Genomic DNA, 8580 nt, shown 5'->3' with positions numbered 1-8580 from the left:
GGGCGGAAAGGAGGTGAGTGAAACAAAAATAATTGCTGCTGTGTCCAATCCTGTTTCACTGGGTTGCATGAATGACATTTGCTTACATCAAGGGTGCCCTTGAGGATGTAAGCAGGATGTGGCAGTAGGGGTGCACGTAGCACTTGGCTGATAGCAACATCATGTTTCAAACACTTCTCAAGGGGAAAGAGTTCACGTCAGCAAATGTCTGGCCAGATGCCTAACTGCAACAAGATGCACCTACACGGATTCACCCCCAAGAGCCCGTTTAGTAACAGCCAAAAGACAAAGGTCAAGAGCAGCTTCTGGTCTGGATTGCCTTGTCTGACTGAACAACTCCTGAGGGACACAGACAGCAGGATATATCCACCTGCACAGACTGGAGACAGGTCAGAGAGGGAAAGGGAGTCAGAAGGAGACTACTTCTTGGTTCTTTGTAAGGCAGAGTGGTCCAGAAATGTAAAATGAAAAAGAAGGGTGTCTGTAGCCTTCTATTCATAATTACTGTAGCTGCCTAGTGGTGAAGTACTAGAAGAAATGACACATGATGGTTCAGAAAACAAGAAATAATCCTTAATTTCATTCACCTAGATCTGCTCCCACCAAAGCTGAACAGTAATTGAGCCTGACAGAGGGACACAGATGCCAGTACCAAGCAGCTGTTTAAAAATCTAAGACTTTAAAATGCTTTTTCCTTTGTACATTTAGCATTCCTTGAGATGTCCATAGCAGTTTCCTAACCCCAAATTTCAGACATACATAGACAAACAGAGACATCTCTCCCCCATAATGCCATGGCTTGCCTGGACTAATGAGAGCCATGCGTGCCCACCGTAATGAAAAGTAAAACAGCCACTCCAGATGAATACCTCTGCCCTATCAAGTATTTGAAACGCTCCCTCTTTACCACACCTGCTTTTTATCAACACAACGCTATGTTTCTGGTATTGATAGAAAAAAGAAACAAATCACAGCTGAGAATCTCTTGAGGTAATATGAGTACAGAAATAAAAGCACAAGAAATCTGGCTCTGTGCAGGAACTGGCAAAGAAAACAGAAATCAGCTTTTCCTCTCCTACTCATTGAGAGCTTCTTTGAGGGAGTGTCACTGTAAGTACCTCAGCCTTCATTAAATACAGAATTCTGTGTACTGACCCTCCTGCAGTGGCTGCTGTCACCTCTTTGCTAGCAACACAGCCCCACCACTCCAGTTTAGCAGTTCACGACTGAGGTGTGTACCTTATTTTAAATTTGTGATTAATGGCACCTTTTTTCCATAAAGCCCTTAGATTAAAACCTTCCCCTCAAAGTGGGTGACACCATGAACTGAACTCTGCCTTCCTGGTTTGTGCAGATGTTTAAGATATTTGGCAGCCCAGAGCCTAGAAGAATAGAAGATGCAAACAAGACTCAGTCTACTAACATCACAAACACCTGGTTATATCACAAACACAGTGTTAGTAGGTTCTTTGATGATTTCTGAAGACTGTATCATTAAATGCTTCAAAAATAAGGTTGGTTTTACCTCTGTTCTTTACTGTATTTTGTGAGCAATTCAGTTGCAGAAACAGTTGGGATGCTAAGAATCCTCCATAAATAATGCTGTATTTTCATCTCCATCTAGCCTAAATATTTATATGAAACCTCCCAATTAAAATGCTATCTTGGTTTCATTTCTTGGGCTGAAGAGGTAGCAGTAGCTGACTGTTAATTCAGCTTCTATTCATATTAATGCCATCTGTCTCTGCACAGGGAGTTTAGATGAAATTCAGCAGTAATTTGTGCCCCATTGGAGTTTGTTGTGGAAGCTGCTGAACAAAGAAGTTACCTACATGGACCAGCTAAAGGTAATTTTGCTTTATGAGAAGGCCTTTCTAATTAGCACACTTCTTTCAAAGGACATGTCTAAAAAGTCAAATTTCCACATGTAGGAAATAATTTCTTAGTAACCAAAGGAATCAGGACAGAACTTATAAGCCTAGATAGTCTTACTTTGTATATGTATCAAATTAAGAGTTGGAAGGTGGTGTGTTTGTGAGGGCACTAATCACTAGTTGCCCTGCTGCTGGAGTCAGAGCTCAGCAACTGTACAGTTGCAAAGAGCCACTCTACACAATATCCTTATCAGCTAGCAGTCAGCTTTCTCCTGACACAATGGCAATTTTTGGTTTTCAGCTTCAGTGGATCTTTAATTCTCAAGATTCCTGAAGACAGAATAATGTGATGAAGCATACCACCCTGGGAATAAATACCATTGTTTGCCAAATGGTTACCAGCCCTCTTACTGAGATCTCCCTGTGACTGTGGATGTTCAATATCCTATTACACAGAGTATGTGCAGCTACTGAGATCTCAAATATGAAAAACATTCCATTTTGAGGTGACATTCAGCCACTTACATCCCAGTGAAGTCGATGAAATTTAAGAAAGGGCTTGGTACTAAGCAAGTACAGAAGTAAGCCCACAATAGTCCTTCCACAGTTATGATAACTCCAAAGAAAGGTACTTCAAGGTGGTAGTGCATGTCTACTAAATAAAGAGCTCAACCAGATCCAACTAACCTTCTAAAAATAACTCCATCTATTTTAAGTAATTGAAGCTGCTTTTCACAGAACATCCACTACGCATTATAGGAAAGGTTCTGTATAATTAGCAGTGTGCACTCTGGCCAAAGGGAGGAGAAATGTTTATCCTAAAATGGGAGAAGACCCTTTGGAAAAGCAGGAATATCCCAAATCCTTGCAACAAAACCGTGTGGCCTTCAGCACAATTGCCTAAAATGTCATCACATGATTTTTGTCAGCTGTGTTGCAGACTGCATTGAACAATATCACAAAGCAATGGTTTTAATTTGAGCAGCAAGACTGGAAGAAGGAATTGTCTAGTCTAGCTCATGCATGAAAAAAGGGCAACAATTCTGTCTCAGACAGTTTCAGCCCTTGGAAAAGTTGCTTGTGCGTGATATTTTGGCAAAGCTTGTCTCATTAAAAATGCAAAAAAGTATATTTGTTTCTCATGAAAATGTTATTTTCTCTCAAAGATATGTATTAAGGACACTACTAAAACAACAAGTTTTGAGATTGCAATTGTCAGGGAATTCAGATGAGTAATGGCTACAGAACGACAGCCAAAAAAATTACTCAGGTATGTTGAACTCTGGACACATTCCCTCTTTTCACCATGATGGTCCAGCATTTTTTGTTGTGGAAACTCCTGCAGGGCATAGTTAGAGAATACATAAGATACTCTTTTTCAGATGGCTCTTCCATTGGAGGTTAACTTTTAACAGTAAACAAAATGGAATAAATTAAATATTTAGATTTAGACCAGAATAGAAAGCAATGATAGGACTTTGTGTCTTCTCTGTCTGGAAAACATACTACTTTTGATTTATGTGATGCATACCTAGGGCCTAGACATGATTTATACACATTATCCCCAGTCTGTATAAATGAAGAGCTTTCAGAAATAGTAACAGAAGAGAAGACAAGCCTTCAGTAACAATTATTGCTCTATTTCTGACCCATCTGTCTGGGCATGTGCAGACACCACGGGCATTAGTATGGTAGGGTGCTATCTGATTCAATGAGGCTTACACAGGGCAGCTGCTGCCTCCAGGAAAATAAATTTTAAGTGGCTTCTGCTACAACACTTACCAACCTCACTGCACAGAATTTGCTTCAGCAGTCAGGGAATCAGACTGTACACCAGTGACTATCTTGGTCATCTTTGAACCTGGATATTTCAAGCAGAAGTCTGCTTTTCTCAGATTTTACTTCTTCTAGCCTATGTGCAGGTAGAACATTAGAATATAATATATAGACTATAAGGCTATATAAGATATCATTCACAATGCTCATTCATTACCTGCACACACTTATTCGAGAACAGTTTCAAATTTTTCCTCAGAGAGGCGAGGATTTTGAACAGCCTGGTGAAAGAAGCAGAACCAGCCAAGTGTTTGACATAAGGTTAAGAAAATGGTTGAAATTATGGCAGAAACTAAATTAAAATTAATCTGCAGTGATTTTAAACAGAGATGCTTGGTAAGCAGTTTGATTTCTTTTCTTGCACTGAAGATAGCTGGCAACTTCAACTGTAAGTTACTCTCACAGTTAATTTTGGATTTTATGTAAAACACCAAAAATGAAAAAAAAAGATTTATTTTTTTTCTACTTTATCACTGTCTTCTTCCTCTTCTTGGTGAGGGGTTTGGAACACAAGCCCTATGAGGAGAGGCTGAAGGAGTTGGGGTTGCTTAGCCTGGAGAAGAGGAGACTCAGGGGTGACCTTATTGCTCTCTACAACAACCTGAAGGGAGGTTGTAGACACGCAGAGGTTGGTCTCTTCTACCAGGCAGCCAGTACCAGAACAAGAGGACACAGTCTCAGGCTGTGCCAGGGGAGGTTTAGGCTGGATGTTAGGAAGAAGTTCTTCACAGAGTGATTGCCCATTGGAATGGGCTGCCTGAGGAGGTGGTGGAGTCACCTTCATTGGAGGTGTTCAGGATGAGACTTGATAGGGTGCTTGGTTGCATGGTTTAGTTGATTAGATGGTGTTGGATAATGGGTTGGATGTGATGATCTTGAAGGTCTCTTCCAACCTGGTCTATTCTATTCTATTCTATTCTATTCTTGCACCTTGTGATTCTTTAAATGGTCTCAAACCTGGTCTTTGCTTAATGTGGGTTTTTCCCACTCTCCACCTTTGTTTTCTGGAGCTGGACAGTACAGCTAGAGCCCTTGCCAGCGAACACTGCGGCAAAGCAGTCATTGTGCACCTCAGCGTTCTCCACATCAATCATGACCAGGTCTCCATTTCTCTTTTGGAGAGGACCCATATCCTCCTTAGCCTTATTTTTGTCACTCTGGTCCTGGCTAACTGGGGAGGTCCCAGCTGATTGGAGGTCAGCAAATGTGATGTCTGTCTAGAAGATGGGGCAGAAAGATGATACTGGAAACTACAGACCTGTCAGGCTGACCTCAAGTGCCATGGAATGTCATGGAGCAAGTCATCTTGAGTGTCACCTTAAGGCCATACACAAGAAAACCAGTCCCAGGCAGCATGGCTTTGTGAAAGGCAAGTCCTGCATGAGTAACCTGATCTTCTACAGAGAGGTGATGTAGTGGATAAGGGAAGGGCAGGGGAAGGACTGTGGACGTTGTCTACCTGGACTTTAGCAAAGACTTTGACACTGTCTCCTATAGTGCTGTCCTTCAGAAACTCATGACACAAGGCTTGGATAAGTGCACTCTGCATTGGCTAAGAAACTGGCTGGCTGGCCTGGCCCAAAGAGCAGTGGTGAATAGAGTCAAATCTAGCTGGCATCTGGTCACAAGTGGTGTTATCTAGGTTCCATTCTCTTTAATATCTTTACTAATGATCTTAATGAAGGGGTTGAGTGCACCCTCAGCAAATTTGTAGATGACACCAAGCTGGGTGGCTGTGTTGAGCAGCTGGGGGGTAGCAATGTGTTACAGCAGGATGTAGACAGGTTAGACTGATGGGCCAAGGTTAGTTGTATGAGGTTCAACAAGGTGAAGTGCCTGTCATGGTAGGGCCAAATGGCCCTGGCACAAAACCAGACAGACCCTAAGGTGCCTGAACATGGTCCCCCTGTCCCCCTCCTTCCTGCAAAAAGCCAGGGTAATGCAGGAAAAGGAACAAAGGGGACAGGACCATACATGTCTGGGAAACAACCCTGTATCTATGGTAAGGGCATGTGTGCTGGCCACACCCTGTCAGAACCCCTTCCTGTTGGGTAACTATGTGCTGGTTTCATGCCCTATTGGGCCAAGCAAATCTCGGGCAAGATTTATATACAGGCTGATTTCTAGTTGCCTGTGCCTTGCTTAAGCCTTGCTCAAGCCTTGCATTCTTGAACCTGCTTGGACCTTGTCTGGTGTGAGGTTGCCTCAAGTTGCATCACCTTGAGTTGCCCAGCCCAGAACCTGGGATAAAGCCACGAGCCTACACACTGCAAGCTATGAGAGAAGCCACAAGCTTAGGAGTCAGTACCAAGACTACATCCTTTTGAAACCAGGATTTTTCTGTGCCTCAGTTTCCCCAGGAAAAAGCAAGAGCCTGTTGCGATAGCATCGTTAACAGCTCGCCGTCTGCTGAAGCCAGACCAGCCATCGAGACTGCATAGCCATTCCTGATGGCAATCTGCTGTGCCTGGCATGTGAGAGTGCCCCAAAGCCTCTAATACACAGCAGCAGCACACCCCACTTTGGGTACCACCAGCTGTGAGTAATTAATTCTTTGTCTCTTTGGTTTAACTGCTCTTGTTGAGTCTCCCCCACCATGTGGTCAATGCCATTTTGCTCCTGAGTTATTCTCTTTCTGTTATATTCCTCCTGGTTTGCATAAAATAGTTAAATTGTTATAGTTGCCCAAATCCTGTACATTTCCATGGCAAATACATTCCAACTGTACATAGAACCTTTTGATACATTTGGCAACTTTCATATTAATACAGGTTATTAATATCTTTAATATTGCCATCTCTTTTATAAATAAAGAAAATACTATATCCTTTAACAGTGCCAGGTCCTGCACCTGGTCTACAACCTCACAGTAAGTTACAGACTTGGGGATGTATGGTTGGAAAGCTGCAACTGGGAGAGGGACCTATGTATGTTGGTTAATAATCATCTGAATATGTCAGCAATGTGCCTAGGTGGCCAAGAATGACGTCCTCAATAATCTGCTGAAATGATATCCACCTACTTGTGTTTTACTAGAAAGGGAATAGAGCCATGGAAGGGAAGAGGCTTTTCTTTGCTGAAGAAGAACGTGAGGTGCAGCTGTTTTAGTTTAATCTGTTACACATGTTATTCAGTTATTGGTGCTGTACATTTCACAGTAGATCAGCATTTCTGCTTGTGCATGAGGTAGCCTTCATTCTCCGTCCAAGTTAAAATAAGCATTATTCTTGATGCTCAGAGCAGCTGCAATGCAGCATGAGCTAAATAAAAAACACCCCCCCCTACCCCACCCCCCCCAGTAGTTTTAGCCTGTACCTTGAAAATTTTCCACAGATCTTGAATAGAAAGTGGTAGAATGTAAATAAATCCCCATTAGATGTGAAAAGGACAATAATGGTAAGATCTAAATAGTCCCATTGGACAGATTGCCAACATCAGCTTACTTGTATACTTTCTCACTTTTCACTTCCTTCACTCCAGCAGACACTAGCTCTGGTTTCTGCTGGTCTTGCTGACCTTGGTTGCATTGATTTGTTGTGGCTGAGTATTAACAAACTCTCTGTTCTATCTCTTGTCTTGCATGTATAGGTGGCAGGGAAGGGAGCACGAAGTGGGGAAGCTATTAGTAGCCCCCTGGGTTGTCCAGGCGGGTTCTTGTGTTGTCTATAGATTGAATATGTAAATATTGTATATTTTGTACATATTAATCTCATTCCATATGTTAGATTGTAGTTTTGTTTGTAAATACAGCTTCATTTGCTCCCACTGAGCTGGTCTGGCAATTTAATATTGGGGGGGAATTTCCAACCCACCACACCCCCAGAAAACAGAACAAAATGCAGTAATTGAAACCATTTTTCCTATTAGAGACCCAGAGTTTTCTCTGTTTTTTGTCCTTATTATTAACAGCTTGTCCCTTCCCTTCTCCCACATTTCTATAAAACATACAGTATGCAGAAGGAGTGGATTTCATTATTCACCATTAAGGGGTTAAAAAAACCCCAAACAGATACCAGTAATAACTCTTGAAACTCAGGGAAAGAAAAGAATGTTTAATTGGCATATAGGCAAACCAACCTGCCTGATATGCCTTACTAACAATACAAAGCAATAACCTCAGGTCAAAAGATACATGCAAAAACATCTGGATTGTGCACTAAGTAACATGTTAGATATAGGTACATCTGTCAAATAAACATACATCTATTCTCCTAAAGAACAAAACCTCAGAGACCATATCAAAAGTAAAGATACAACAAAACAACCATAGTTCAGCAGCCTATTGGACACAAAGCATCCTACACAGAGACATTTGACCTTTAGAGGCAAAAAACTGTAACAGGCAAATAGCTGAGAGCCAGATCCCCACATACATACTATGAAAAGCTCTCAGTGAAGCCTAAGGTATTATCAGAATGAGGTCTGAAGGATTTTGCCCTTAATGAATAACAATTATGCATGGGTAGAAATGTCTCCATTGGTGAGCATTTTAAACAATATATCTAAGTTTAATGGTGATGTTAAGAGTGAGAGGAGGAAAGACTGAATATCAATACAAATACAACAATGTTTTTGTAAAACCCTTAAAATAAATAGCGATTATGAAAGAAAACTTGGGATAATGAACATGTCCTGAAATCAAAGTCAATATGGTTAAAGTTAATAAATACTTTAAATAGTTCAGTTCGTTTTTATCCTACAGAAAAATAGTAACAGTATTAATAACTAGGAAAGCAGAAAGAGAATGGAGACCTCTTCCTTACTTTTAAAGGGTCACCCTTAAGGGTGATCAGCCCCAGTATCATCTCTCACTATTAAGCTACACGCTTGTGTGTTACAGCACTAGCTGAACCGAAAGGACAGAATATAC

This window comes from Dryobates pubescens, chromosome Z (assembly GCF_014839835.1).
Source record: "Dryobates pubescens isolate bDryPub1 chromosome Z, bDryPub1.pri, whole genome shotgun sequence".
NCBI classification, from domain to species: domain Eukaryota; kingdom Metazoa; phylum Chordata; class Aves; order Piciformes; family Picidae; genus Dryobates; species Dryobates pubescens.
The sequence above is the reverse complement of the archived record's forward strand: the minus strand, read 5'-3'. Positions refer to the sequence as shown.